This window comes from Canis lupus, chromosome 7, assembly GCF_011100685.1.
Source record: "Canis lupus familiaris isolate Mischka breed German Shepherd chromosome 7, alternate assembly UU_Cfam_GSD_1.0, whole genome shotgun sequence".
Lineage (NCBI taxonomy): Eukaryota > Metazoa > Chordata > Mammalia > Carnivora > Canidae > Canis > Canis lupus.
Genome location: NC_049228.1, coordinates 60421223 through 60428285, shown reverse-complemented (window position 1 = coordinate 60428285; position 7063 = coordinate 60421223). Strand labels below are relative to the sequence as shown.

The window sequence follows — 7063 nt, the reverse complement described above, 5'->3', positions numbered from 1 at the left end:
CGCCCGCCTTTGGCCCAGGGCGTGATCCTGGAGACCCGGGATCGAATCCCACGTCGGGCTCCCGGCGCATGGAGCCTGCTTCTCCCTCTGCCTGTGTTTCTGCCTCTCTCACTCTCTCTCTCTCTGTGACTATCATAAATAAATAAAAAAAAAACTTAAAAAAAAAAAGAAAATGTTGATAGCCTCAATGAAAGTGGTCTGTAGAATTCCGGAGACAAAGCCTGATTAGATGAGACTCAAGAAAGAATGAGATATGAGTAAGTGCAGACTGTCTATGCAAACGATTCTTGTGAGCCAATGACTGTAAAGTAATGCAAATGTATTTCAGAGCTAGATGCCAATGTGTTGTTATTTGTGGCATCTATGAGTAGAGTCAGGAAAGCTGCCAAGGAAGACAAAACAAGTATTAGCCTGAGGAGGGAAGTCCCACCCACTTTCTTGACTTTCTTGACTTTCTTGACTTACATATTACAGGTGTTGAAAAGCTCTATTAAAGAAAAAACTTGAGTATGCTGCTTTCAGTGTTGGGAATCAATTGTGAACAACCAAAGAATCTATGAGACGTTCATATGCTGGTTTTTAGTGCATCCCTACTTACATGGATCCATCTAATGATTCAGGTAGAAAGGACTACTGTGCTCCAGACAGGAGAATTTGATTACTTAAATGAGTACATGGTATATCTGTTTTTCAGTATACTTTATAAATGGCACATGACAAGGTAGAGATCCTTAAGCCCTTCTTCCCCTCCTTCAGAAGATATGGGATGGACACCATGTAGAGGTCCAGATATTCTCAGCGTGTTAGGAGATGAATTGGTGCAAGGACTCCCCAGTAGCTGAGGGGCCTCTCCATTCCTGTTGTGCTCTCGCTGGCGCATGATGCATCTTAAAGGAACAAAGTAAATACAAAAGCTGGAACTTTACTGCTCCATCCTGGATGGCAAAGGGACTCTGAGATCTCATTCTGTGGAACAAAGACTGAAGACTAAACACCATACTTATTCCAACATACTTTCTATAACAGATATTTTATACATTGTAGAAGTTATATCAAACCACGGACTTGGTTATATATAAGGATTCCAGAACCTCAAGCAAAACCTAGAGCTGAAGTAGACATACCTAGATACAGCTGGTTCACATAGTGAGTCCTAAATATGTGAAGTATTCTACATTCCTACAAGTACAGATTTAACCCCTTGAAGGCTAGAAACAATCTTCTAATTTAGATTCTTAACCACCTACATTATTAAGCTCTGTAGAAATCATTTTTCTCTCTATTTTTGGACCATCTCCCTCATTAGTGATCTCTCCTCTCATCTTCTATTTATGCCTTTTCACTTCGATGGTTTAATGTCTTTACATCTGGTCTCCTTCTTCAGTTTCTTTTCTTGGCTACTGCTTTTGCCTTTGGTTGTTAACTCTAAAAATACCCTTTCAAATAACACTTTGAAAAAAAATCTCTATTTGGCATGTAGACTTGCCATGAATTGCCCTTGGTGCCCTGCACATAGAGGGCGCAGGTAGGGAAGGCTTGGTAGAGCCATTCAGCTTCACCAGGGCACAGCAACAGGATGAATGCCAGAATATAATCCATGATGTTATGTTAAGGACTAGATCAATCTGCTTGTCAAAACAGAAGGCCCCTTAGGACACTATCAGAATATGACCTGCAGGTAATGTGACAAGAGTGAGATGCAAGGTGGAAGACAACAATGCAAAAAAGACAATGACAAAGACACAGTGGATTGGAAGGGGCACACTGAACTTGGATGAGTAAACTTTGGAGGCCATAGTGGAAGTGTATAGAATGAAAGAGCCTGAACACTCTGCGCACCCTGTCAGAGTTAGCCTTATAGGATAAACCATATAGCAAGGAAGGGAAAAAGAAATTTAAAACACCTGGAGAAGATGGAGTTCAAGGGTACAGAGAGGGACATGATGTCCTCTCAGACTTGAGCAGAGTCCCCTGTCAGATAGAGTAAGCAGAGGGAAGAGAGGGTGATAAAATTGAAGATAAACACTTGAGGGAGCCTTGCTCACAACCATCTCAGGAGAGAGTCATGGATTCCAGATATTTGGAAAAAACTTCTACCAATCTGTATAACAGAAAACGTGGACTGGTCTCTCCTCATTGATATTAGTGGATATTTATCTTCTCTCTTTTTCCTTTGAGAAATTTTTTTCTTACTAGTCCTTTTTCTTCTTCCTTTTTTTTTTTTTTTTTTTTTTTTGGTTTAGGCTTCTATAATTCAGCCTCATTATAAGGAATTCAAACTGGAATACAAAGAAAAACAACTCTCAGAATCACCCTGGTTATTATTAAGTTAACAATAGTAAGAAGTTGGTCTCTTTATATGTGCAGTTAAGAGCAGACATATGAAGTGACAGTATCTGTTAGGCAGACAAGATGTCCCTAAACAGAATTGTATCATGAAGGCTGATTTAAGAAGACTATTTAACTTATTTTGCTTGATTTTTAAAAATGAAGGAAATTAAAGAGATTGTAAACATTTTGATAAATATTTTCTGTAGATTACTTCTAAATTTAGAGAAAAAAAAAACATAAGAAAGGCTGAAAGGTTGAAATTATAAGAGTTTCATTTCCTGACACATATACTTCTATTTTAGACATGTTTTGAAAGACATTTACCACTTACATACATTCTCCACTTCCTCTTCCAAAACTCTCAACTTTTAAAAATTGTAATATACGTTAATTGTCCAATGTTTATTTATTTTTTATTTGTAAATTGAATTTTTATTACCTTACCCACAAATCATGCATAAATGCCTATGAAATAGGCTTTCTTAGAACAGCCCCATCTTGGCTAACTCAGTGGCACAATTCAAAAGTGAAAAATTAAAAATTATTCTTTGTAAAGAAGAGTTTTTAATAAACCCAAGGAATGTTTTCCACCAAGATACAAACTAGACCCTAGTTTTGCACACAAACGTTGATGACTTGGCTTAATTTTAGCACACCAAGATTTGCCTGTTAAGGGACAGCAGTCAGGCTAGAAAAAAGTCACCAAGACAACAGCACATTTCTATTTGAAAGTAGTCATTTATTGACTAACCAGATTACAAAAATAATCATGGTAGATAGTTTAGTTCATCCTAAAAATCTTATTGATCTGGTCTTCCCTGTTGCCAGCATCTCCACCTTCTACAAAATAGATAGTCTTTTTCTTCATTGTCCCCACATGGAGAAGATAATTTGAAGAGCCATAAAAAGTTGTCTGTTTCTTTGAAATGTTTTCCAACAGTAAAGTCTCATGAATCAGACCCTCCATGCAGATGATGCCATATTTACCAAGAAATTGGACAATCAATATATTATCTGTCAGGGCAATTCACTTCTTGTTGATCTTGCCATAATCATGCTTGTAGATCAATTCATTCACCGACTTCAGGTTCGGGGCCCCCCATGCTATATATCATTCCATGATCCCTAGCATGTTAACTGAAGCCTTGTTGAGCTGAACAAAGGTGCCACTGAAGATCTGGCAAAGGTGAAGAAGCTGCACATCTTTTGAACTTTGGGCTCACACCATTGATACCTCAGATCCTGCCAGTTTGGGTTCTGCAGGAACATAGAAGTTGCCTGCTTTTCTTGCCATCCTTGCCATTCTAATCTCAGTTCTGTACATCTGCCTGTATTCCTTGTGGTAATGCTTAGCTTTTTCATAGATAAGCTTCTTCCTTGCCTTTTGAAGAATCTTTTGAGCAAACTTTTTTCTGACGCTTGATCTTCAACTCTGCAAAATTCCTTCACTTTTTCTTAAGGGTTTCTGGCACAGCAGGAACCTTCTTTTTGTTCTCTTCAGCCCCCTCTATGGTTCCAGCCAGAAAAGAGGAAGTTCAATTGTCCAATGTTTATAACCTTTGTATTCTATTTTATAAATATAATTCTGCATTTTTTCTTATGACCTTGAGCTTCTTATTGGCTCCATTTTATGGTAAAATTGTTTAATTAATTCATATTTAACTAATATTTTTAAAAGATGACCTTCTATGTGGTGATTTCCCTGAAGGTTGGAGAGTTTGGGAATGTCTGATGTTTACTTAAACAGAATCAGGACGCGGTTGTAAAGAAATGCAAGGTCACAATTTTTCTCGATCTGCTGCAGATTGGGGCCTTTCTTCTACCAGTCCTGTTTATTTTCTTCCTGGAAACATGAAAAATCTTTTATTTATTTAATTATTTCTTCAAACAAAGTTATACATGTAAAAAATTTTTTAAAAGTCAAATAGTTGTACTATGTTTACAGTGAAAGCCTAGGACTTCCTATTGCCCTCTTTTAATCACGAAGGCTGTACATTTAACCCTGAGAGCTGTTTCTTCTGCCAGTGACCTCCATATTATAAATCACATTTAAAAACTTTTGATTCAAGTTTATTTGACACACAGTGTTAACATTAGTTTCAGGTGGACAACATAGTGATCCCGCGTTTCTATACATTATGCTGTGCTCAGCACAAGTGCAGTTACCACCTGTCATCATACAACACCATTATTAAATCATTTACTATGTTCCCTACAGTTCTTCTATAAATCATACTTTTTTATGATAATTTCTTGGTCTTTCTGTTTTAGGTATTATTTAATAACTTTCTATTATGGAAGATATGTATTTGCTTCTCTTTGAGATACTTTCTCTCCCCTGATGTTCCTAATGCAGTTTATATATCTCTGTTTTTTGGGGAATTAATTTTTAATGTTCATGAATTTATGACAATGCAAATATTATTCACAGCTAAGAGTAGTACTGTACTATGATTACAATGACTTTTCCTAGCAATCTTTTATTTGTCCCAGAATTAATGACTGCCCTGATTTTTTTATTTTCTGTTTCTTGAATAATTTATTAATCCCCAACCTCTTTAACCTTTCATTTGACTAATGAAATACCTCAGTTGTTCTGTCATGAACGTTAACTTCCGTGGCAGTATCCCTCCTGGCAGTCACCACCCTCCAACTCCTGCCTAGACCCATTGTCCTGGAGGCCTGCTTTGCAACCATGTTGTTTTGGGATTTGCCTTCGCCATGTTCCTTTGCCATGTTCCTTAGTTTCCTTTGTGTATCTCCTGTATCAGATTCCATGCTTTCTGTGCTGTCTACGTCTTCTTTAGTTCAATTATTTTAACTGCAGTAAATTAATTACTTTAACTGCAGTAAATTAATTATTTTAACTGTAGTAAATCTTCCAGTTCCTTTTCACTGCTAATGGATCGAAGAGAGTTTTTTACATATCAGAAAATGTCATTATTCATCTTTCACAATTGATTAGCAGTCTGTATGGAAAATTGTAATTTGAGATCCTTTTCCCTTACAATTTTAACCTCATGCCATTGCTGGGTAACAGTGATTCGGACATAAAGCCCTTGGGAATTCTGTATCCTGATCCTTTGTTGATTTCTTTCTCTCTCTCTTTCTTTCTTTCGTTCTTTCTTTCTTTCTTTCTTTCTTTCTTTCTTTCTTTCTTTCTTCTTTCGTTCTTCTTTCGTTCTTCTTTCTCTCAAATAAAAATCAAAGTTTATTGTACAAAATTAAGGCCTTCGTATTTCATAGTTCACTAATACAAAACAAAGACTAGGTATTGTTTTAAATCATCCACAAAATTTTAACCTTCACTTCCACTCACTTCCAACTAGTAAAATGGTCCGACCAAATGTTACTAAAACAAACTCTATAAAGACCACTACCCCATATATAATTTTTTGACATAGGTTATCTTCATGGTGTGGGATGGTGTGATTTTTAAATCCTTGTAAAGCAGCCAGTAGCTCCAGCCTGTCTGTCATTTTCAAATTCCACGAAGGCAATGTCATACCTCCAGGTACCAAACTCACTTCCTTGAAACCAGGAAACTGACTAAACAACATGGATAACATCATCTCATTAGTCTCTTCTGAGAAATTATTAAGGAATAAAATATAGTGTGGAGAGTAATAAGGGACCTGAGGATTTGGTGTTGAATTTCCTTGGGTACTTGCTGTGTTTGGTGTTCCCTAACCAGGCTTTTGGTGTGAAGTTGTTGCAAAGAGCTCGCAGTTTTTGCTTTTTTTTTCTTGTCTTTCTACTTTGTTAGTGAAAGTGCCACACATTTTAGATATTATATCAGAATCTTTTTTGCATCCTGGATTTGCATTCGTTTACCATAAAATGGAAATCCTTGTAACTGTCTCAAGGCATTTGCCATGAGCCCAGTTCCTTAAAAATAACAAAGCCTTGCCCCTCATCTTCATGGTCTTTAGAGCTACAAATCTACCAATGGGTCAAATTGAGAAACCAGGGCATATAGGGATCTCTTCAATTTTTCTTTTATATTTTTTCCTTCATATTGTTGATATAGTTGTATGATTTGGTCTGATATCCATGTTTGGGGTTAAACTGTTCAGAAAGCTTGAGACCTACATTGGTCCCTTGAAACCAAAATCCCCTCTTCACTTTCTTAAGTCCATTAAGATCCATATTTTATTCCAGAGATTCTAAAATCAAATTATACTGTCATCTAATTGTGAGTCTCTTTTCATTCATTTTGTTGTCTTCTGGTGGAGACTTTTCATTCTGAGATTCCACATTCTTCAACTTGATGAGATTTCATGAATTAGTTCTGTGTCAATTTGCTCCACCCATTTTCTCTTTCAGTAACTCGTTTTCCAAAATTTTTAACCCTAGCGTGATCTTTTATTTATTTATTGATTTTACTTAAACTTTTTTCTATTTTATCTTTTGTTTCCTCAATTTTGTCATCTGCTCCTTAGAGTCCACCAATACAGTCCTTTTTTTTTTTTTTTTTTTTATTCATGAGGGACACAGAAAGAAAGGCAGAGACATAGGCAGAGGGAGAAGCAGGTTCCCTGTAAGGAGTCCAATAGAAAATGGATCCCAGGACCCCGGAATCACACTCTGAGCCAAAGGCAGATGCTCAATTACAGAGCCTTCCAGGTGTCCCCACCAATCCAATCCCAATTGATGTTTTCCCTATATCTTTCATCGACTGATGTTATTCCTCTTGGATTACATTCCTCCTTCTCATCCTTCCCCTTCTCAA

General features: G+C 36.8%; 1 pseudogene; it reads right to left on the bottom strand.

Moving 5' to 3' along the window:
* Positions 1-700: 700 nt before the first annotated feature.
* LOC100685947 lies at positions 701-6386 on the bottom strand (annotated as a pseudogene).
* Between the last annotated feature and the right edge of the window lie 677 nt (positions 6387-7063).